General features: G+C 33.6%; 1 protein-coding gene across 6 annotated transcripts in view; it reads right to left on the reverse strand.

Annotated features, from left to right (window-relative positions):
- Baz2b (bromodomain adjacent to zinc finger domain 2B) overlaps positions 1–24,281 on the reverse strand; it is a 274,260-nt gene that overhangs the window by 210,143 nt on the left and 39,836 nt on the right. For all 6 annotated transcript variants that reach the window (XM_077802641.1, XM_077802640.1, XM_077802630.1 and 3 more), the window contains exon 2: positions 5,705–5,747. The gene's annotated coding sequence lies outside the window, so the exon portion shown is untranslated. The remainder of the gene's footprint in view (positions 1–5,704; positions 5,748–24,281) is intronic.

Consider the following 24,281-nt stretch of genomic DNA (forward strand, 5'->3'; position numbering starts at 1 on the left):
CTAAATATCAATTATTAACTTAAATATTTTGATTGGTATAGAAAAATGTTTAAAAATTATAAATTTTTTACAAAATTAAGGTAAAATTCATAATAAAATTACCATGGAGAAAAGGAATTTAAAAAAAACAGAAAAGACCACGATAATTATTTAAAGGTGCTTTGTTACAGATTATTAAGGATGTAGTAAAATATCAAATAAAATCATATTAAAATAATATTACCACAATATACACTGTAGTAATGAAATTACAAATAAACAAAACTTCATGTAAATAAATTGTATTCACACTTTTAGAGAAATAGGATTTAAATAAATTTAAGAAAAATCTATTGATTACTTTATTATGCTTTCTAATAAATGCTATTCAGAGACTTTAAATGAAATAAAAACTGATCACGAAACAAAATAGTAAAAATTTTAACATGATAAAGCACAACCAGATTGAGTCTAAATTCTCAAATTATGTAATTTTAGGCAAGTGATGATGGTATGATGAAAATCAAAAGAATTTAGTGCCATCCTCTGTAATATGTGCTTTATGAACACTTTTTCATTTAATAGTCAAAAAACTCCTGATATACAAATATATCCCTTTTTTAGAGAAGATAAAATCTGAATCTCAGATTAAGTAATTTACACAAGATTACAGCTGCTATACAAATAGCAGAGTACAAACTTTTTCTGACCCAAGTCCATGTTCTTAACTATTATGTATACCACTTCCCCCTCAAGCTCTCTAGACCTTGCTTTTCTCAATCATTTTATAAGAGGAATGGAGTATGTATGAACTGCTTTAAAGTTCATTCTGGCCTTTCAAGAAGTTGGCATTCAAGTGAGGTCTGAACCCCTTTGCCCAAATAAAATAACATTCAGTAGTTCTAGTGGCCTCTTTGCTGGAACTTACAGAAGTCAATAAAGTTACCACTAATATATGTAATGTAGAAAGTAAAAATCCATTTATTAAAACTTGTATATGAAAGGGCTACAATGTAACATAAATTTGGATGTTTGAGAAATATCCCTTATCTTTATGATTTATTTCATGTTCCTTGGTGTATCTATAAAGAAGCAAGCCATAAAGAATAAGAGGGAAGAAAGGTAATAAACATTATATTTAAATCTCATAACAGTTCTTTTAAAATAAACCTAATATATCATTTTACATGTGAAGATGCTGAGGTACAAAGAGACTGATTTGCTCAAATCATGTAAATAGTGATATTAATATGTAAATTTTATCTGGTTTTAAAAACTATGCTCCTTCCTATTCACTCTGTTTTCTGTAGTTCAATCATGGATTTTCATGTATAAATATCCTCAGTTCAATTTTAATTCTGAAAAACTAAAGATGCTAATTGATTTAGGATTTTCTATAGTATTAATGATTATCAACAAGCATTTGTTGAGAACAGTAAGAAAACGTATATTAAAATAAACATAAAAAACACCAAAGAATATTTTTATCAACAACCAAGAATTAACAAAAATTATGCACAACCAAACTATTAGGGAGAAAAAATCATTTCAACTAGAATGATGAGGTTGATTATTTTACTTTAGAGACAGGATTGTCAATAAGTTGCCAACGATGATTTCAAACTTGAGATCCTCTTGTTCTAGCCCTTGAGTAGCTATGACTACAGGTATGCACCACCACACCTGGTTCCAATTAAAAGATTTTAAGGGGCTAGAACTGTGGTTCAGTGGTAAAACACTTGCTTCACATGTGTGAGGCACTAGCTTTGATCCTCAGCAACACATAAAATAAATAAATAAAGATATTTTAAACGTTAAAAAGAAAGAAATTAAAGAAGAATTTAGAAGATGGAAAAGTCTCCCTTGTTAGGCAGAATTAACATTGTCAAAATGACCATACTACCAAAAGCAATATAGAGATTTAATATAATTCTGATCAAAATCCCAATGACATTCCTCATAGAAATAGAAAAAGCAGTCATGAAATTCATCTAGAAAAATAAGAGACCCAAATAGCCAAAGTAATCCTTAGCAAGAAGAATGAAGCAGGTGGCATCACTATACCAGACCTTAAACTATAGTACAGAGCAATAGTTACAAAAACAGCATGGTATTGTCACCAAAACAGACCTATAGACCAATGGTACAGAATAGAGGACACAGAGACTAACCTACATAATTAGAAATATGTTATATTAGACAAAGAGGCCCAAAACATATATTATAGAAAAGACAGCATCTTCAACAAATGGTGATGAGAAAACTGGAAATCCATATACAATAAAATGAAATTAAACCCCTATCTCTCACAATGAACAAAACTCAACTCAAAGTGGATAGAGGGACCTAGGTATTAAACCAGAGACACTGGGCCTATTAGAAGAAAAAGTAGGCCCAAATCTCCATCATGTTGGATTAGGCCCCAACTTCCTTAATAACTCCTACAGTTGGGCTGAGGTTGTGGCTCAGCGGTAGAGCGCTGGCCTAGCACGTGCGAGGCCTTGCGTTCCATCCTCACACCACATATAAATAAATAAATTAAATGTACTGTGGCCATCTACAACTAAAAAAATAAACATAAAAAAAGACTCCTATAGTGCAAGAATTAAAATCAAGAATCAATAAATGAGATGGATTCAAACTAAAAAGCTTCTTCTCAGGAAAAGAAATCATAAGTGAGATGAATAGAGAGCCTACAGCTTGGAAGCAAATTTTTACCACTCACATATCAGACAGAGCACTAATCTCTAGCGTATATAAAGAAATCAATAAGTTAAACACCAAAAAAACAAATAGCCCAATCTATAAATAGAACAAGGAACTGAATAGACACCTCTCAGAAGATGATATATAATCAATCAACAAATATATTTAAAAATGTTCAATACCTCTAGCTATTAGAGAAATGGAAATCAAAACTACTCTAAGATTTCATCTCACTCCAGTCAGAATGGCAGCTATTAATACATTGCTGGTGGAACTACAAATTGGTACAGCCAATACGGAAAGCAGTATGCAGATTCCCTGGAAAACTGGGAAAAGAACCACCATTTCACCCAGCTATCCTGCTCCTCTGTCTATGTATAAAGGACTTAAAAACAGCATACTACAGGGACACAGCTACATCAATGTTTACAGTAGCACAATTCACAATAGCTAAACTGAGGAACCAACCTAGATGCCTTTTAGTAGATAAATAAAGAAAATGTGGTATATATAAGCAATGGAATATTACTTAGCAATATGAGAATAAAATCATGACATTTGCAGGTAAATGGGCGGAACTGGAGAATATCATGCTAAGTGAAGTAAGCCAATCCCCAAAAATCAAATGCCAAATGTTTTCTCTGATATAAGGAGGCTGATTCACAATGGGATCAGGAAGGGGAGCATGGGAGGATTAGATGAACTCCAGATAGGGCAAAGGGGTGGGAGGGAAAAGAAGAGACTAAAGGGGTAAAAATGATGGTGGAATGAGATGGATATCATTACCCTAAATACCTGTATAAAGACACGAATAGTGTGAATATATATTGTATTCAACCAGAGATATGAAAAATTGTGCTGTATGTGTAATATTAATTGTAATGCATTCTGCTGTCATATGTAACAAATTAGAATTTTAAAATTTTTAAATAAAAAAAGTATTTTAACATTTTTGTGAATTGTAACCTAGAGGAAAAATAGAAATTCCCCTGATATCTGAAAATTGAGGAAAAAATATGTGTATATTATAGAATATATAAATACCCAGTACAGCTTCAGCTCTATAACAATCTATAATATCATCCTTTCTAACCACAATATTCTACCCTTAGTTCTTAGTATATCATCTCATTATCATAACTTATCTCTGACTAGTCCCCTGACCTCTCCATTTTATTTGAATAAATCAGCCCTTTTCCTGGAATCGATTTTCTCTAGATTCATGGTCAACACTTGAACTACTCTTTCATTAGCACTCTCAACCTCAATCTGTGTTGAAATCTACCCTCTCTTCTTAACTCAAGGGACTGGAGAAAGCATCAAAACCCTGACACTGGTAAAAAGGTAAAGGTTTCGAATATCAGTCACTTATAAACATTTCAAATGAACACTTCCTAGAATTTAACTTATTAAATGTCTGATAATGCTGAATATCAAGTCTCTTCCTGAAATTCTTGGATTTTGAACACTTGTAATGATACACTTCCCTCACATTCCTAAAAATAAACAGTGGGAGTCACCATGTTTACATTAAAAAAAATACAAAAACCTTTTATCTAATGTTAATTTAAACATCTTTGATTATTAAACACTAGATACTTAATAGAAGGTTACTACAGCAATATGCTAATATTTTGTTGTAAGATATTCAGTTAGAGCAATGAAATTCTGATTAAGAAAAAACAAAGGCTGGAAGTATGGCTCAGAGGTAGAGAACCACCCAGCCTTTCACATAACAATCAAGCAAAGAGTTACAAACCAGAGAAAGCCAAAATGTCCCCTTAGCAAACTGAATAAACATATCATAAACATGAATGAACAAAATACGATAAAGCCTTTAAAAATATCACAAAAGTTCCCCCTAATCCTGCAAAATATTAAATTTAATAAAAGTTTTCAAAAGAAATTTTTGAACATAAATTCAAAGATCATCTATATATTAGTTTATTCTTCTAATAATTATTTCTTTACTTAGTGAATAATTAAGACAGGGTTAAAGAAGTAGGTTCATTGAGTATACAATTTACTCAAAACTTATTCTTCTGCTACATAAGATTTTTCAGAGATGCTACAAAATCTCATCACTGTAATTCAGAATTTACTAGTTAGAATTCTATAATAGGGCTGAGGCTCAGTGGTACAGTATGTGCCTCCATATGCTCAAAGCCCTGTATTTAATTCCTAACATGAAAAAAGAATAAAAACTAAAACTTTTATTTAAAAAGTAATTTTATAGTAACATGAATGTAGGCCTTGGAAAAAGTTTACTTTTAGGTAATAGATTTCCTTACACATAATAAAGATGAACACTTTTAAATAAAATTAAAGAGAAAAAAATATCAGCTACTTAGGAGAACTATCCTTTATCAAACTACTTTTTATTAGGGAAACCCTTTATAAATCATTTGAATATCAAATGAAAACTGTAAGCAAGAAGCCTAAGAATTCTTTCAAGGTTTTTTTCTTACTAACATGACTGTCTCAAGCAATTTTATTTTTATATAATTTCTCTATATAATATAGAGTCACCTTACATTTTTGCCACATTTCAGTAAAAAATAAAACTAAAAAAGATGATGTTTAGAACATGAGTCACACTGAAATATATTAATATAATTAGGGATATAACATCAGTTATTTTTTTAATTGTTTTTTCTTTTAATATATTTTTTAGTTGCCAATAGACCTTTATCTTATTTATTTATATGCAGTGCTGAGAATCAAACCCAGCGCCCCACACATGCTAGGCAATCACTCTACCACGGAGCCAGAGCCCCACCCATAACTTCAGTTATATTTTTAAATAATTTTTCTTTTAAATGTTTTTAAAATACTTTAAGGCAATATTTTTGAAGTATTTATCTAGAAGTATGAACTACAATTCACTGAAAATGTAAACATTCAAATGGCTGCTCAAAGAAATAATAATAATTTAAGTTGTATATATCTTCTAATTCCATTCTTACTCTCAGAGAAAACAAATCATCCTTAAAAGCCAAACAACCATTTTTGGCCTTACTGTGATCAGCGTGGTCAATCTTGTGACATCACTGTTGAGAAACCTGCAAGAGGAAGACAGAATTAGCACTTAGCTGAATCACATTTGAGTAATTTCAGAAACAAAAAAGTTTGTTTAGAACTTCTGTCTTTCTTTGATACCATACATCATATTTAAGTTAATCTAAAATATCAGGAAACATAATTGGCATAATATGAAATAAGCATAAAATACCTGAAGTTTATTTATAGATCAGTATTTATTTTAGTATGGCATGCTATGTTTTGTTTATAATCAGAAATAACCCTGAAGTGAACAAAATATATTTTAACATAAATTAAAGGATATTTGGGTTACAGATTGTATTTATTTTGAAGTATTTATTGAGAAAATCATTCAATAAATACTTGAAAATAAATACAATCTGTAACCCAAAGAAGATCGGTATTGTTTGTAAATACATTTATCTCTATAATCAGCTGCTCAGTTTAGAACCAAAATGTCATATATTTAACACAGGAGAAATTGGCACATGCTAATCCTTATAAATAGATCAAAAACTGAAAATATAACTGACAAGGGTCCAATATAAACTATAAACCCAAAGAAAGTTATAAATTAAGCTATTTTCTTAGCTATTAATGAATGACTCCCAGTTTATCCCTGCAAAATGCGGCCTTTAAAATTTTCTTTATTAACAAGGCTTAATTTAAGATGAACTCTTAAATGTTTATTGAAAAAAGAACATGTTAGCCGGTCACAGTCCTGCATACCTATAATCCCAGTAACTCGGAAGGCTGAGGCAGAAAGATCTCAAAGTTCAAAGCCAGCCTCAGCAAAAGCGAGGTGCTAAGGAATTCAGTGAGACCCTGTCTCTAAATAAAATACAAAAAGTAGGGCTCAGTGACCAAGTGCCCCTGAGTTCAATCCTCAGTATCCAAAACAAGAAACACATTGTTCAGCTTGATGGTGTTTCAAAGCCTATAACCCCAGCTACTCAGGAAGCTGAGGAAGGAAGACTACAAGTTTCAGGCCAGCCTAATACTCAAAATAAAATTTAAAAAAGGACTGGGGATATATTTTAATGGTAGAGCACTTGCTACAGCATGCAAGAGGCCCTGGGTTCAATCCTCAGTACTGCAAAAAATAAAAATAAACTAATATATTATCATCCAGTGTTATGGTTCATAATGGACTTTCATGTTTTATTTCATTAAATCCTCAGAATAATTCCTTCAAAGAAGCAGAAAAGAAATAATTAGTATACATTTCAGGAAAAGATATTTGGAGAGGATTTATGACTTGTCTAAGAACACAAAACTGAGTTTTTCTTGGTTCCTTTTGTACCTTATATTTTCTACACTGAAAATTCATTCTGACAACTATTTTTCCTCACTCTGTCCTTTAGTACAAAATCACTGATTACTACTAGTTATCCTATACTACTTCAAGATATTGCTCTCCAATGTTACTTGTTATAGCCTCCCTACTTCTCTTGTTTATTTATTTGTTTAGGGGGTACCAGAGATAGAATTCAGAGGCACTTAACCAGTGAGCCACATTCCCAGACCTTTTTATTTATTTATTTTTATTTTGAGACAGGGTCTCCCTAAATTGCTGAGCCTGGCTTTGAATTGTGATCCTACCGCCTCAGCCTGCCTAGTCACTGGGATTACAGGTGTATGCCTTGGCACCCAGCCCTATTTCTTTTCTTGATGCAGTAGCAGATAGATCAGATCACATTGCTCTCTTACTCAAACTTCACAATGGGGTGTGTATGAATGTGGTTTTTGTTTCTGGTGTTTTTATTTTGTTTATGGTGCTGAGGATTGAACTCTGAGCCTCATATATGCTAGGTAAATTCTCTACCACTGAGCTAGATCCCCAGCTACAAAACTGCATAATGGTTTTACCCTCACTTAGAATAAACCCCACAAAATTTACTGTGGCTTATCAGGCTCTCTATTAGCTGGATGCCTGATTACATCTCCTACCACTCTTTCCATATTGCACTCAAAGTCACAATGACCTTGATAATCCCCAAACATACCAAACTTGTCCCATTTCAGGTCCTTGACACTTGCTGTTCCCCCTGCTTAGTGCAATTTGTTCTTCATACCTTTAGAAGACTTATTATCAACCCAACCTGGTATTAAAACAAATGCCATCATCTCACTTTCTCATTTACCACTAGACACTGTTAGCTCCAAGTTTTGCAAGGAAAGATCATAGGAACACTACTTTAGTACCTGGAACCCAATAACTACTCAGTTGATTAGTTGCTGAATGAATAAGTGAAACAGTGCTTAGAATTCCCACTGCATCTAGCACTATGCCCAGAGCTACAGAGGTCCTCAAAGTATAAATTAAAAACACAATACTTACTACATATGCAAGGACAATAAGCTGTAACAACTTGGTTTAATTTTTTTTTCTGTACTAGAGAATGAGCCCTAAGGCTCATGCAAGCTAGCAAGGTGTGCTACAAATAAGTTTGATTATTTTTATTTTTTTAATTTTGAGACAGGGTCTTGCTAAGATGCCCAGGCTAGCCTCAAACATGAGGTCCTCCTGCCTCAGCCTCCCAAGTAGATGGGATTATAGCCATGCTCCACCACATACTGACAACTTGGTGTACATTTTAAAAAGCCATTGCAGGAAGAGTTTAGGATGCTTAAAAAAAAAAAGGCAGGAGGTGGTTGGAAAGAGGGGATGTTGAATTATAAATATAAGATAATGAGGATGTAGACAGTTAAGACAACAAGTTGCAGATGGAATAGGAAATTTAAGACATCTTAAATGAAGGAAACAAGACCTCATGCTAAATGAAGTATCAGGAAATAGGACAGCAAAGCAAGAATGAAAGATTATGTCTAAGGTTCTAACACAATGCAAAAAACCTAAAGTGAAATGCAAGAGTGAATTATGTTTTGAACAGTAAAGATGGTGTTACTATATGCCAGTCAAATAGAGATGCTTCCACAAGCAGGAAGAAATTTGGAATAATCCAATGTTTGAAAATAAGTCATGAAAATTATAGTTTAAGCCAAGAGTATGGGCAAGTTCACCAACGTAACAGAAAAAAAACAGCATATTATTTGTAACTGAATAAAAAGACAAATATTCCATTTTGCTTTTGATTTTAAAAAAGTAGAATAATTAAGACAAAGTCTAGAGTTAAAATTTTATACTTAAAGCCCTTAAGCTCATATACTGTGAGTAAAATCATTCCTTCCTTATGGTAGCAATTTTTACACATGACTTACTGGGTACTTATAATTGCATGAGGAAAAAATTTTGATGAAATTGAAATGACTCTAGAGGATAAAGCCAGACAAATATTAAAGCTTCTCATAAAATTCCTAAGTAGTTTTTACAAGCAAAAGGTAATTCTTTAAAATCATGTCAAAACTAGGAAATGTATTCAAATTACATATATAAAAAATAATATTACATTTTATGTAAACATAACTCAACTAATATACTGGTTATGTACTATTTCTCTACAAGTCATTATTTCAGTAAATACACACAGAGAATCTCAACTGTATTTACCCACAGAAAAACCCTACTAATGTTTGCCACCTACTAATGTGGGAAAAGAATTTTAAATTATGCTGTTGAATTCTACGTATTTTCCCAGCAATTAGAACGTACTATTCTTAATTTTACCCTCACTTTGCCCCAAAACAGAGAAAGCCTTTAGGTGATCAATTTTAGTATATTCAAGTCTTAACTTTTACATGACAACACTGTAAGTACCCATATCTACAAAGTAAGAATATTTATCTCTATCTAACCCACTAAAAACACTGAAAGAAATGGACACTTCCCTGTTTTACCCACTATTCAATATTAACATGGAAAAAATGTTCATTAGTCCCCAAAATTCATTTAAAGTAATAGTCACTATATTTGCTTTATTGTAGGCTCTTTTTAAGGTTGGTTACAAAAAGATAAATAAAAAACAGGGCTGGGCGTGCAGTTCAGTGCTTGTCTAGTATATGGAAAACCCTTGGGTTCAATCTCCAATACCACAAAAAAAATTTAAATAATTTTCAAAATGTACACATGAAAAATAATTTCACATATCATATGCTATTTCCAGGGTATATAAAATATTGTAATCCTGAATTATAGACATGAGGAAAAAAATCACAGACTCCCCCATACCATTTTTTGGCACTGGGATTGAACCTAGGGTCTCATTATACATGCTAAACAAGCTAGACCCCAGCCTCATAGGATGCTGCTGATTTTTTTTTTTCTTTCCCCTCTGATACTGGGGATTAAACCCAGAGTCAACCTGCCACTGACTATAACCCCAGTCCTTTTTATTGTTTATTCTGGGACAGGGTCTCACTAAGTTGCCCAGAGTAGCCTCCAACTTGTGATCTTCACATCTCAGCCTCCCAAGTCACAGATATTATAGGTAGGCACTACCACGCCCAGCTACAGTATATTTTTATATGACTAATATGAATAAGGAACTGATTTTTAAATATGTAGTTTTTTAATTTAACAGTTACATGTAACTTGTGGCTACTATATTAGATGGCCAACTATGTACTTTTTTTTTCTTCCAGTGCTGGGGATTGGCCTTTAGGCATGCTAGGCAAGTTCTCTTACCATTGAGCTATACCCCTCAAGCTCCACATTTATGCATTTCTCAAACAATACCAATGCTGAACTATATAATGATGTTTTTAAATATCTGAAAATTTGGGCCGGGGTTGTGGCTCAGTGGTAGAATGAGTGCTTGCCTAGCATGTGTGAGAAACTCAGTTCAATTCTCAGCACCACATGTAAATAAATAAAAACTTCAGACAAATGCCCATTAACAACTAAAAATATGTTTAAATTTTTTTTTGAAAATTTATTTTCTAGAGGTTGGTGTATATGCAGGTGTATATGTACAAGATCCTGAGTTCAACCCCAGCACCACCAAAAAAACAAACAAATAAATAAATAAAAGGCAATTATCTCTATTTTTAACAATTGGAGGGTGGAGGGAACAGTCTCAATTCTGGTAGAATATACTAACTTCAGTAAAGTTCCAAATTTGGAGATAAACTTTTATCTTCCAATTATTTTCAGGTTTATATTTGGCAGGAAAAAAAAGGTTATTTTACCACAGAATACTTAATATTTATTTAATAGTATGTATGTCTTGAATTTTGGAGAACTGAGTTTTACACCTCTCCAGGATGCATTACTATTGCCTGGTATTTAAATTTCAATTTGCTTTATTTACTTTGTTCAGCTGTGCAGATATGCTTTGGCTTCATTTACTAATGTACTGTTAAGGACTAAAACCTCAACTGAACACAGAAAAAAAAAAGTAAGTATATTTTATTAACAGTTTTAATATTCTTGATCATTGGAAACTTCATTTGCTACCAATTATTTTCCCTTTCTTATTTAAAGTTTTAAGGAAAAAAAGATAAGCAGTTTTAATAGCAAGACAGTTTTAAATAAACATTTAACATGGTACATAAAAAAAGAAGACTGCTATCTCAGTTTAAAGCAAGCATAAAAACATTAGATACTAGGGGTATAGCTCATTAGTAGTTAAGCAGGTGTGAGGCCCTAGATTCAATCCCAGAACTAAAACAAATAAATAAACTAAAATAAAAACCGAAGATATTATAAAACAAATAGATGTTTTGTTACTACTGTACCAAGCAATTTTGCCAAGTTAGAAACACACCAATTTAAATACAATGCAACAAAGTAGACAACAGATCATTTCCTGATCTGTTGGTACCCTGGCTAAGAGCTGTTTTCCAATTTCATGAGAAAAATTTCAGATGAAATATATTTAAAAGAGCAAAAAGTGATCACAAAGAAAGTTGCACTCAGAACCAGAAGAGGTTCAGAAGCAAACTGTATAAGCCAAAAGCGAAAGACAATACATTTGATCATTAGAGTGGAAAGTCCTTCAAAAGTAGTTGGCAGGTGGGCTGGCTGGGGTTGAGGCCCAGTGGTACAACAATTGCCTAACATGTGTGAAGCCAAGGGTTCAATTTTCAGCACCACATACAAATAAATAAGATAAAGGTCTATTGACAATTAAATATTTTTTAAAAAAGAAGTACTATTTACAAATGAGCTTTGGTTTGTTAAATAGTAATTAAAAATGCTAAATTTTTAACTCATCCAAGATAGAGAAAGGAAGAAAGATAAACATGTTGAATAGCTATGGATTCCAATTCCAAGCAGTATTTTGGTGCATCATACTCACTAAATGCTTCCTTCCCTCAAGTTTTAACTGTAGTTCTGGCAGGGTACATAGTTAAAATATTAGACCTGCTTTCCTTTAATGTTCACAGAGGCAACCAAGGCAACTATCCCAATGATTCCTACTATTACAAATTATTTCTTGCTAAGACACAATGAAACTGATGAAAGGAATTACAGACTCTTACTCTTAAAATTGACAACTGTCTCATAAAGTTAAATAAAGTTCTCATACCTGTAGAACTAACGGAAGCCAAGAGTACTTCAAAGCTATCAATTGTTAACTTTAACCATTAACTATTTTTATCAAGAAAAGCAAGGTAGTCAATGTTCTATATAATGGATAATATACACTATATACGTACTATAACCTAAAACCTAAAATATTATTTTCTTTCAAAAGAAAGCTGCCCTAAGTACTAAGCAAAACCCAAAGCAAAAACAAATAAAAAGCAATGCAATCTCTTTAAAACTTATGAGATGGATCTATCAGTATACCAATGTTTTGTCATTGGATATAATTAAAATATATTTGGTATCTATAGTCATTCCTTGCACAGAACACCCAAACCCTTCAAATTCCTGAGTAATAAAGAGTGTCTTATACTTTTAAAATCAGCTTTAGTATAGGGCCAGTCAATATAAAGAAGGAAAAGGTTGGAACTTTTAGTGCCACCCCATTAACTTTAATGAGGATCAGGAGAGGGACTAAAGATTAAATGCTATAAAAACCATGGAAGAGCAAGATTTGATGAGTTTTCAGGTTGATGCCCAAATCCACATGTTAGAAGGGTGGCTCACCCCAATTCCACGAAGAAAAAAGCCCTTGTGCTTGGGACCCTTCTGGACATTAATGAACCTATGTACTTCATCTGGAGATGCATCAGCAAAACTAGTAAACTTAAATAAAATGTCTCCTCAAGTTCTGTAAAACATTTAGCAAATTATTAAACCAAAGAGGGGGCCATGGGAACTCCCAGCTTATAATTATTGTTCAGAAGTTGGCAGCTGGCAACTGAAGTAGGGGCAGTCAAATCTGGGATTTGACACCAACTCCAAGTATATAGTGTCCAACTTTGAATTAAATTGCAGGACACCTAGCTGATGTCCAGAAAGCTAAAGAATTGCTTAGTGAGAACAAATCTGTGTCAGAAATACTGTGCCTGTAGAGAAACAGTTATTTTTCTCAGCCACCTTTTTCAAACTAAACAACTCATTATCAGTAGCAGTACTTCAGGTAAAACAGAAAACATTATAAAAGCACTTCTTATATTAGCAATTTCCAAATTACTAAAATGAATTAATTAATAATTTTATGGGCTGGGGCTGTAGCCCAGTGGCAGAACACTTGCCTAGCATGCATGAGGCACTGGGTTCGATCCTCATCACTCCATAAAAATAAACAACAAAATAAATAAAATAAAGGCATTCTGTCCATCTACAACTACAAAAAAAAATTTTTTAAATAAATTTATGGGCTGGGGTTGTGGCTCAGTGGTAGAGGGCTTGCATTGAATGCGTTGGGCACTGGGTTTCGATCCTCAGCACTACATAAATGTAAAATAAAGATATTGTGTCCACCTAAAACTAAAAAATAAATATTTTTTAAAATAATAACTTTATTAATTATGACTTCATAATTTTCACTAATTTCCTTTCTGTAAAAAAAATTACAGTCTTCAAAATGTATTCTTCATTTACAACATATTCTTCATTTATCTTTATTGTTTCCTGTGACTAAGATATCTCTAGGGGAAAAAATTTATAATTTCCATGGGTTGATTCACAAAATTTTTAGAGAATTAACAAAAGCCTATTACATGAAGTATAGTTATAGCCAGGATGACAGTTTCACAGTTTGCTGTTGAGAAAAAACATGCAAACAAAGAACAACTGGCAGTTAGACTTGGTAAATAAAAAACAAAACAAAACATTTTTTAAGTACATACAAGCTGCCTAGTGTTCCAAACTTTACCACTCTATTATTTCAACACTAATTAGCACTTCTCAAAAATTTGACTCACTTGTCCCTAGGTTTCAATTTTAAAGCCATAAATGGGCATCCAGCAGAGGAAGAAGGTCCCCAGCACTGCCAACTCATGTTGAAACATTTTTGAGGTTATACCCCAAAATGAACCAATCACTGAGGTGAAGTAATACAATAAAGTTTCATTTGAGAATAATTAATATTGTTTTAGCTACAAGTTCCTTAGAGAATAAAATTCTATTGTAACAATACACAAGACAGGGCTTTAACCTTCCAAGAATACTATTAACTAAGTTAAAGCACAATATTTGAATCTGAAAGATTTTTATATCCAATTAGAGTTTATCTTAGTTCTATCAACAAACATCAAATCAACAGAAACTTTGCCAGTCATAAGAATGCCTTTAAAAAACAAACAAACAAACCTTGTTTGAACAAGCCAGCATCAAGTCAAACATAAGCTCATAGTGTTACACAGTTTTTATGTACCTTGGCTAAGAAGATAAAATTATGTTATTCTAATACAAACCTTCAAAAATCCATTTTAGACCATATCTATGAAGACTCTTGAGGCAATTCTACCATCTAACAATATACAGTTCAAAGAAATAACTAAAGATATAATCACTAATAACAAACTCTAGATTCCAGATAATTTATACATTTTCTCTGTTAAAATAACTTTCTATGAATATTTAGGGATTTAAAATAATGATTACTGCTATGTTTTTTCCCTTAGTTCTCTTAGAACTCTTAGAATGTTTTCATCATAAATGACAAATCTAGTTTAATGTTTTCTGTTTTAATAAGGAAGTACATAACCCTGATCCTCACTTAGAATTTTGCCATATATTCATTAGGTACTCAGGCAATTTATCAGCACTTCTGTTGCTACACCATAATTATAAACTTCATAGGGACATTGTGAAGTTGGCTAATTAGGCTTATAAAATTTTTTTGAGGAACACAGATGAAAGAGAGAGGGGTGTGGCATATATACAATTAACTACTATGTACTTGATGAAAAATGCCACTTAAAAACATCTAACATCTGAGTACAATGCTATAATCCCAGGCACTCATGAGACCAAGGAGGAGGATCTCAAGGTCAAGGCCAGCTGTAACAACTTAGATCCCATCTCAAAAGAAAAATGAGAAAAAGGGCTAGGGGTATACCTCAGTGAAAAAGCCACCCCTGAGTTCAATCAAAGGTACTAGGGGCAGGGAAAAAAAAGAAAAAATATCTAACCACATGGATGAACCTTAAAAACATTATGTTAAGTGAAATATGACAGTCACAAATATACTATGATCCTACAAGTATAAGGTACCTAAAATAGTTGAATCCAGGTGGAAAAAGTAAAAGGATGGTTGCCAGGAGTTTGGGATTTAATGGGTACAGATTTCAGTTTTAGAAAATGAAAAAAGTTTTTGGAACCCAACTTCTTCACATAACCATAAAACTCTAATTAAAAAAAAAAAAGTTCTGGAGATGGACAGTGGTGATGGCTGTACATGATATTAATGTACTTAGTTATACTTACATATGCTTTAAAAAGTCTAAAGTGATAAATTCAATGTTATATGTTACCATAATAAAAAAATCAACAAGTGTGAAAATCAGATTATAAATCATAAATCAATCATAAAACTTTCTTATTCACTATTGCACTCATTGAAACAATCAAATCATTCTTTTGTTCATTCAGTAAATATTTACTGACTGCTTTCTATGTGGCAAGCACTGTGCTAGACTGGAAAATAAACCAGTGAACAAGACAAATCTGACTTGACAAAATTTACATTCTACTAGTGGAGATGTACAAAACAATCCAAAAGAAAAGTTATGCTTTCATATAGTAAATATACCACTAACAGGCAAAGAGATAGAGCAATAGCAATAAAAGCATCCCTGAGAAGATAACTGTCCTGAGAATGAAGAAAGAATACTCCAGATAAGAGAATAGCAAGTGTCAAGACCCTGAAGTGGAAACATTTGGTGTTTTCAAAAAATGAACAGAAGGTCCAGATCAGGTGCACAATAAGTTAGAGCAGTGGGTGGAAGAAGCAGGTAGAAGAACTAGGAGGGCTGGAAAGTAGATTGGATGTTGTTCTACATATGCTGAAAGCCTTGAGATGTTTTGACAAGTGTGATGTGATCTGACTTTAAAAACAACACCACTCTAGGCACTCTGTACAAAATAATCACAGGGTTGGGGGAGGGAGAGGAAAACAGAAATACCAGTTTAGGGACTCAGATGGAAATAAGGCAGCAACACTTCTGGTGAGAAGTTATTAGAGATTTGGTTGCTGATAGAATAAGAAAGGCAGTACAATTAATAATAATGCTAGTATTCATGAGGCCCTAGGTTCAATTTGAGGGAAGAAAGTCCAGGGTCCTGGTTAGATTAACTGAGTGGATGATATTGCCAAATATTGAGAGGGAGAACACTGGGATAGGAATAGGTCTGGTGGTGATGCTGGTGGTAAAAGCAGAAAGGAATCAGAGTTAGGGTTTTGGCAAGTGAAGAGAGTTTCATAATAAACAACATGATAAACTTCTGAAAAAACTCATAACATAAAGGTTGAGAAATGACCAGTGGATTTAGAGATAAATTTATATGCTGATGACATGATCTAGAGAGAGGAAAAATGATGATGGAAAAAACTGCAGAAACAAAATCAATGATTACTAAGCATCTAATAAATGCATAAATCTGTCCTTGCTGTTGAAAATACAAAAATAATTAATAAATATTACATGTGACTGATTAAAGGATTATATGGAAACTATATTGAAAATCATGGGGTGAAAAACCACATATAGATAATTAAATTTAAAATCTTTGGAAACAATACTATTTTATAATAGAAGCTGTCATGTTGAAAATATTATGCAAAGCAATATTGACATATGATGTGACAGCGATGCCCTTCTAAAGTATACACATGCAGCTGCACAGTAAAAATAATGCCATGCACAGCTTTTATTTGATTACACACAGTGGGATTTAAATAGCATCAACATTAGACAAAGAGTAACACCAGCAATTTTAAAAAAAATCTCCACTGTACTTTTCTTTTTCCCTTTCTACCATTGACCCATTTCCTCTTCTGGACTTTTAGCATCATTCTAGTCTCTAATTCATTAAACACTCAAAACAGGAAGCCATTCAATCATTTATACAAATCTTCATCTCCAGAGTCGCCTTTACTCATTATTTCTATTATGTTCTTCTGCCTCCCTGAAAAAGTTAAGAATTTGGAAATGATAAAGACTACAGACTAATTACATATTGGTATAAATTAACTTATATAAATTATTAAAACACATTTGCATTTTAAACTTTCCCCCTCAAATTACAAGATTCTTTTCCACCTGTGTATATTTATACCATGCCCTATTCCAAAATATTAGGTAATTTACTAAGCTACATGTTATGGTTTATTTTTTATTTCATTTTTTTTTTTGAGAAAGAGAGAGAATTATTTATTTATTTATTTATTTTAGTTTTCAGGAGACACAACATTGTAAAGGTAAAATTTCTAAGCTGATTCTAAGCTGCAAAAGTCTGAGTTAAAGTGTAAAAGACCAGGCATTATAAAGCTTCTAAATGGCAAGGCCTGGGCTAAAAAGTAAAGACTAGGTATTGTTAAAATTCTTCTGCTATCCCCGGAACCTGTAATCTCTGTAAAGTTGTTAGGACAATGCTGGAACTGCCCAGTAAATATTTCCACTGACTTTCTGGTTATTTAATAGCTAAGGGTTCTGAGTTGCTTGGCACGTAGGCATTGCAGGACCTGAACCAATCAGTTTGAATGTGTACCCCACTTAGGAGCACCAATCACCCCTGTCCAATCTGTTCCCGCCAATGTATGTACTAATCACGTTTCAGAATTGTTGTTCAATTTTCCCGCGCCTCATGATGATTTGTTCTGATGTATGCAAAGCCCCCCACCCTCTCCAAAAAGTGTACTTAAGCTCTGCTTGAACTCTGCTCTGGGCTCTGGGCTCTGGGCTGCTCTCCCTTCTTGAGTGAGCACAGAGTCCCAGCGCGCTGGAATGGATCCTCAATAAATCCCCTTTTGCCAATTGCATGGAGTCAGTTTCTTGAGTGGTCTCTCCCTCCGACGTTTCGCCGGACCCCCCTTACAACATCTTTGTTTGTATGTGGTGCTGAGGATTGAACCTGGGCCTCAGGCATGCCAGGCGATAGCACTACCGCTTGAGCCACATCCTTGCTGAGGGCCATTGCCAAGTAGGAATGACGCATCGAAATTTCCTTGCCAGCGTACCCCATGTTGCTTAGAGGACATTCGCTGGGACATTGCATGTATGCTTTAGTAAGGTGACTTTGCTCAAGGACCAGGGCAGATCCAGGTTTAGAGCTGATCAGGTTTGAGGAAGTATCCTGCTCCTTGGATTTAAGGCGTTCCCGGTTTAAGACAAGTTTAAGGATTTCCCGGTTTAAGACAATATGGGTTTTAGGGAAGTTTGAGGTTGAAGATTATTGCTGCTGGGAATAGGGCGTTCCTGCTGCTTTAGTTCCCATTGAGTTCTCCTGAGATTCAAATGGTATTTGGAAAAAAGCTCCTGGAGTAGGTGAATTGGGCGGCGGCAGATTTGAGATTTCCCCTGAACGTGTGTGGAGGCCGGTGTGAGTTCGGGAATAAAGAATTTCTGTTTGAATCTACAAAGCTGTGAGTGGCTAGTGATTCTGAGCCCAGCCAAGACTTTGGCACATCCTCAGCCCCATGTTATGGTTTGGATGTGAGGTTATTCCCCCAAAACTCACATGTAAGACAATGTAAAAAGGTTTAGAGGTGAAATGATTGGGATCTGAGAGCATTAACCCATCAGTAAATTAATACTCTGTTACGGATTACTGAGTAGTAACTGTAGGCAGGTAGGGTGTGGCTGGAAGAGATGGGTCTTGGAAGCATGCCTTTGGGGTATATATTTTGTGAGCTGAGCGGTGTGGTGCTGAGCTGAGCTGAGCCCAGCTGAGCTGAGCCTCTTAGCTTCTGGTGCAATTTCCTGAGCTGCTTTCCTCCACTACTTTCTTCTGTCATGTTGGTCTGTCTCATCTTGAGCCCCAGGGAATAGAGCCAGCCTTCTATGGAGTGACACCTCTGAAATTATGAGCTCCAAAATAAACTTGTCCTCCTCTAATTGTTCTTATCTTTTGGTCACAGCAGCAAAAATAGCTGACTAAAACTCCTATATAATAAACAAAGAGACAGAACTAAAAACATTGAGTGTGAGAAATGCCACAAGTGAGATTGTTATCAAAACACATGCCACAAGACCCTGTAACCTGTGAACCAAATAATGTCTTTTGAGTTTCTCAGTAATCAGTGCAAAGAAGAAATAACTGTCATGTGCATATCATTCATAATATTTATAAGGTAAGATGTATCATTTTCTTGGGAAAAAAAGCACAGTTCTTTCTTCTTTTTTTTTTTTTAACAGACCTGGAGGAAATCTGTTTTACTGAGTTTTCAAAAATAGTCTAGCAATAAATGTAATGAGTTTTATAGGATTATTTAATATCTGCCAGAGATGGCCAGTAGATTGGTGCTTGAACATTTCAGCAGCTAAAAAAATATAACCCAAGTATGTCACACAGTACTTTAATTCAAGGATAAGATTTGAAATTTTCAGAGTAATACTGTACATGTTTCAGGTATCTTCTTCCCTAAAATATTACAATTTTAAAGCACAATTTTTTGAGATAAAATTCACCACTTTAACCATCATAAAGGTTATAATTAAGATAGGCATAAAAATAATCTCCCAGATGAATTAAATGCTGAAAATGATCACATTTTTATTTATGTACATTTAGCTTACAGCTTAACCAAAAGGTATGCCAAGTCAGGTGGCACACAGCTGTAATCTTAGCTACTCATGAAGCTGAATCAAGAGGATCACAACTTTAGGCCACCCTGGTCAACTTAGCAAAACCCTGTCTGAAAAAAATAAATAATAAATAAATAATAAAAAATAGAAAGGGCAAGGGTAGTGGTAGAACAACCCTACATTCAATCCCTAGAACTGTTTTTGTGTTTGTTTGTTTGTTTTTAAAGACAATGCTAGTTTGATTCTACCAACAGTGTCCATGGGTTATGTGCCAATGCCTGAATTGCTCTGAACTAAACAGGCAATGTTCTTTAAAGTTCTAGGAATAGAAATTAAAGATACTGAAACATGTTCAAGCTAATTAACCAGATTCAATCAGCAGCTGAAATTAATAGTAAAGATGACAGGAAAAATTCTGTTTATTTATTTAGTTGTTGATGGAGATATATATATATATATATATATATATATATATCAGGTGCTGAGAATCAAACCCATTGCCTCATACATACTAGGTAAGCGCTTTAACACTGAGTTACAACTCCAGCCCCAGCAAATCACATTTTTGACCCTGATATACCAAAGGAAGATTATATCTATTATATCAACATAGATACGAATATCTATGTTGCTTGTTTTTCAGAAGGTATCAAACCCAATCCTGCCCTTTCTTTCTCCAAGTGTTGTCTTCTGTTGTGGGTAACACAACAAGGAATCCCTCACCAAAAGTGGCCCCTTGACCTTGGAGAAGTAAATGCATTTCTTTACAAACAACCTAAATCTTTTTCTTTATTGACTTTACAGAAATACTTGCCCCAAGGACTAATGATATAAGAATAAAGATATTTGTTTCTACCTGATTTATAATAGCAAATAATTGCAATACCCAATCACCCATCAATAATTAATAATAAATAATATGTACCTATATAATACGTAGAGTCACAGTATACATATTAAATACCATATTATTTTTTATTGATTTTTTTTAATGACAGCAGAATGCATTATGATTCTTATTACACGTATACAGCACAATTTTTCATATCTCTGGTTGTATATAAGTATGTTGACACCAAGCTCATGTCTTTATACATGAACTTTGGATAATGGTGTCTATCACATTCCACCATCCTTGCTAATCCCCTGCCCTTTCCCTTTCCCTCCCACCCCTCTACCCTATCTAGAATTCATCTATTCCTCCCATGCTCCCCCTCCTTACCCTACTATGAATCAGCCTTCTTATATCAAGAAAACATTCAGCATTTGTTTTGGGGGGATTGGCTAACTTCACTTATCTTCTCCAAAACCATCCATTTACCTGCAATTGCCATGATTTTGTTCTCTTTTATTGCTGAGTAAAATTCCATTGTGTATATATGCCACATTTTTTATTTTATTAACAACTGATACATTTGAAAAGGATTCATGAAAACTTTAAAGGCTATAGATTCTAAACTTCAAACTTACTGCTTAAGTTCAGGCTTTAGTGAAAACTGTTAAAAATTATTTAAAAAACAAAAATACACTTTTTGTTGTATGTATGTGTGTGTGTATATATATATATATATATACACACACACACATAACAAAATATATATATAAATATATATATTTGGCCTTTGGTTTTGGGGGATTGGCTTACTTTGCTTAGCATGCATGATATTCCCCAACTCCATCCGTTTAGCGCAAATGCCATAATTTTATTCTTTTATTGCTGAGTAATATTCCATTGTGTATATATACCACAGTTTCTTTACTATTCACCTATTGAAGGGCATCTAGATTGGTTCCACAGTTTGGCTATTGTGAATTGTATTGCTATGAACATTGATGTAGTTGCATCACTGTAGTATGCTGTTTTTAAGTCCTTTGGGTACAGACCAAGGAAAGGGATAGCTGAGTCAAATGGTGGTTCCATTACAAGTTTTTTCCTAAAGAATCTCCACATTGCTTTCTATATTGGCAGCACCAACTTGCAGTCCCACCAGCAATGTATGAGTGTGCTTTTTCCCCCACATCCTCGCCAACATTTATTGTTGTCTGTATTCTTGATAACTGCCATTCTGAATGGCATGAGATGAAATCTTAGAGTAATTTGATTTGCATTTCTCTAATTACTGGAGATGTTGAACATTTTTGTTCATATAATTTGTTCATTGATTGTATATCTCCTTAACCTATTTATTGATTGGGTTGTTTGGTTTTTTTGTTTTGTTTTGTTTTTTGGTGTTTTTTGAGTTCTTTATATATCCTGGAACTTAAGCGCTATACAGATTCAATGAGATTCCAATTAAAATCCCAGTGTCATTCCTTATAGATACAGAAAAAGCAATCATGAAATTCACTTGGAAAAATAAGAGACCCAGAATATCTAAAGCAATCTTCACTAAGAGTGAAGCTGCAGGCATTACAATACCAGACCTTAAACTGTACTACAAAACAAAAATGGCATGGTATTGGTACTACAGTAGACATGCAGACCAATAATACAGAATAGAAGACACAGAGACAAACCCACATAAATACAGTTATCTCATACTAGACAAAGGTGCCAAAAACACACATTGGAAAAATGATAGCTTCTTCAACAAATGGTGCTGGGAAAACTGGAAATCCATATGCAGCAAAATGAAACTAAACCCCTATCTCTCACCATGCGCAAAAATCAACTTGAAGTGGATTCAAAGGACTTAGGCATTAGACCAGAGACCCTATGACTAACAGACGAAAAAGTAGGCCCAAATAAATGGTTAAAAATTGTGCTTTATATGTAGAAGCTGCATAAAGAATTCTAATTCACGATACTAAATACAAGAAACTATTAGCATATAACTCTTGCTAAAAAATTTCTTTTTTAAATGTAGATATAATTTGAAAGCATCGTTAGCAAAGCGTACCTAAATTATGAAGGATGTTAGTTTGGTACCTTTCATCAAACTGGAAAATATAATGAGGTCAGTTATATCAGGAATTCTACATCTTGGTCAATAATTTGTATTAAGATTGAATAATTGTAGGTCTGGAGCTAGAGCTCAGCAGTAGCATGCTTTCCTGGCATGTATGAGGCACTGGATTCAGTTCTCAGCACCACATGTAAATAAATACAATAAAGGTCTATCAACATCTAAAAAAAATTTTTTTAAAGATTCAATACTTGTGCAAAATCATCTCTAATAATGATTATTTAAAATGTTGCATGTGTTGAATTTACTAAGGCTCAGCTTTTGTAGAAACCTATACAGATGTGGATTGAAAAGCCAGGTACAGTTGCTCATGCCTATAATTCCAGTAATTCTGGATGCTGAGGAAGGAAGAGCACAAAGTTGAGGTTAGCCTTGGCAACAGAGAGACACCATCTCAAAATAAAAACAAAAAGGGCTGGGAAGTAGCTCAGTGGTAAAACACCACTGGGTTTAATCCTCAATATGGGGGATAGGGAACCAGTAGATTAAGATTCAAGTCCACTTATATTACTGTGCTCATGGTTTGTATTCCTTATATTACCAATGCTTCCTTCTCATCATTATGAGCTCAAATTAAAATTATAATAAATAAGGTAAAACCTGCAAATTAAAAAACAAGAAGAAGAAGAAGTAAAGCCTGGGAATGTAGCACAGTGATAAAGCATCTGTTTAGAATGCATAAAGCCCTAAATTCAATCTTCAGCACCACAATGGGAAAAAAAAGAAAAAGATTAAAAAATAATAAAAAAAACAGGTAAAGGTAAAGGGCCTACTGAACAAATAGTAAAGGAAACTGTAGAAATTATACAAGCACAGGGAGACTGAATACCCACTTTTTTTTTTTTCCTTTTCTTTTTTTGGGCAGGCCTGGTACTGGGGATTAAAACCAAGGCACTTTTGCCACTTAGCTATATCTCTAGCACTTTTTATTTTGAGACAGGGTCTTGCTAAAGTCCTGAGACTGGACTCAAATTTGCAATATTCATTCCTCAGTCTCCTAAGTAACTGGAATCACAGTGTGTGCCACTGTGATCAACAACAATATATTTTGAACAGTGAGTCACCGAAGAAATCAGAGGGGAAACTGAAAAATTACAAATGATCAAACAAAAATGGAAACATAATATACCAGAATCTGTAAGATATACAGAAAGCAATACTAAAATAGAATTTTATAGCAATTAGTGAGTGTTTATGTCAAAAAATAAAGATCTTGGCCTAGGATTGTAGCTCAGTGGTCCAGCACTTGCCTAGCCTGTGTGAGGCATTGGGTTTGATTCTCAGCACCACATATAAATAAATGAATATAAAATAGAAGTCCATCAACAACTAAATTTATATATATATATATATATATTTTTAAATAGAGATCTCAAATAAATATACATAATAACTCATCTCAAGGCCTTAGAAAAACAAGTACAACAACAAAAAAAAAATAAGTAGAGGGCAAACAACTCAAAGAATTAGCATATTTTAAAACTATTAAACCAATAAATTGGAAAATGTAGAAGAACTGGACAAATATCGGAACACATATGA

Source organism: Urocitellus parryii, chromosome 1 (genome assembly GCF_045843805.1).
Source record: "Urocitellus parryii isolate mUroPar1 chromosome 1, mUroPar1.hap1, whole genome shotgun sequence".
NCBI lineage: Eukaryota > Metazoa > Chordata > Mammalia > Rodentia > Sciuridae > Urocitellus > Urocitellus parryii.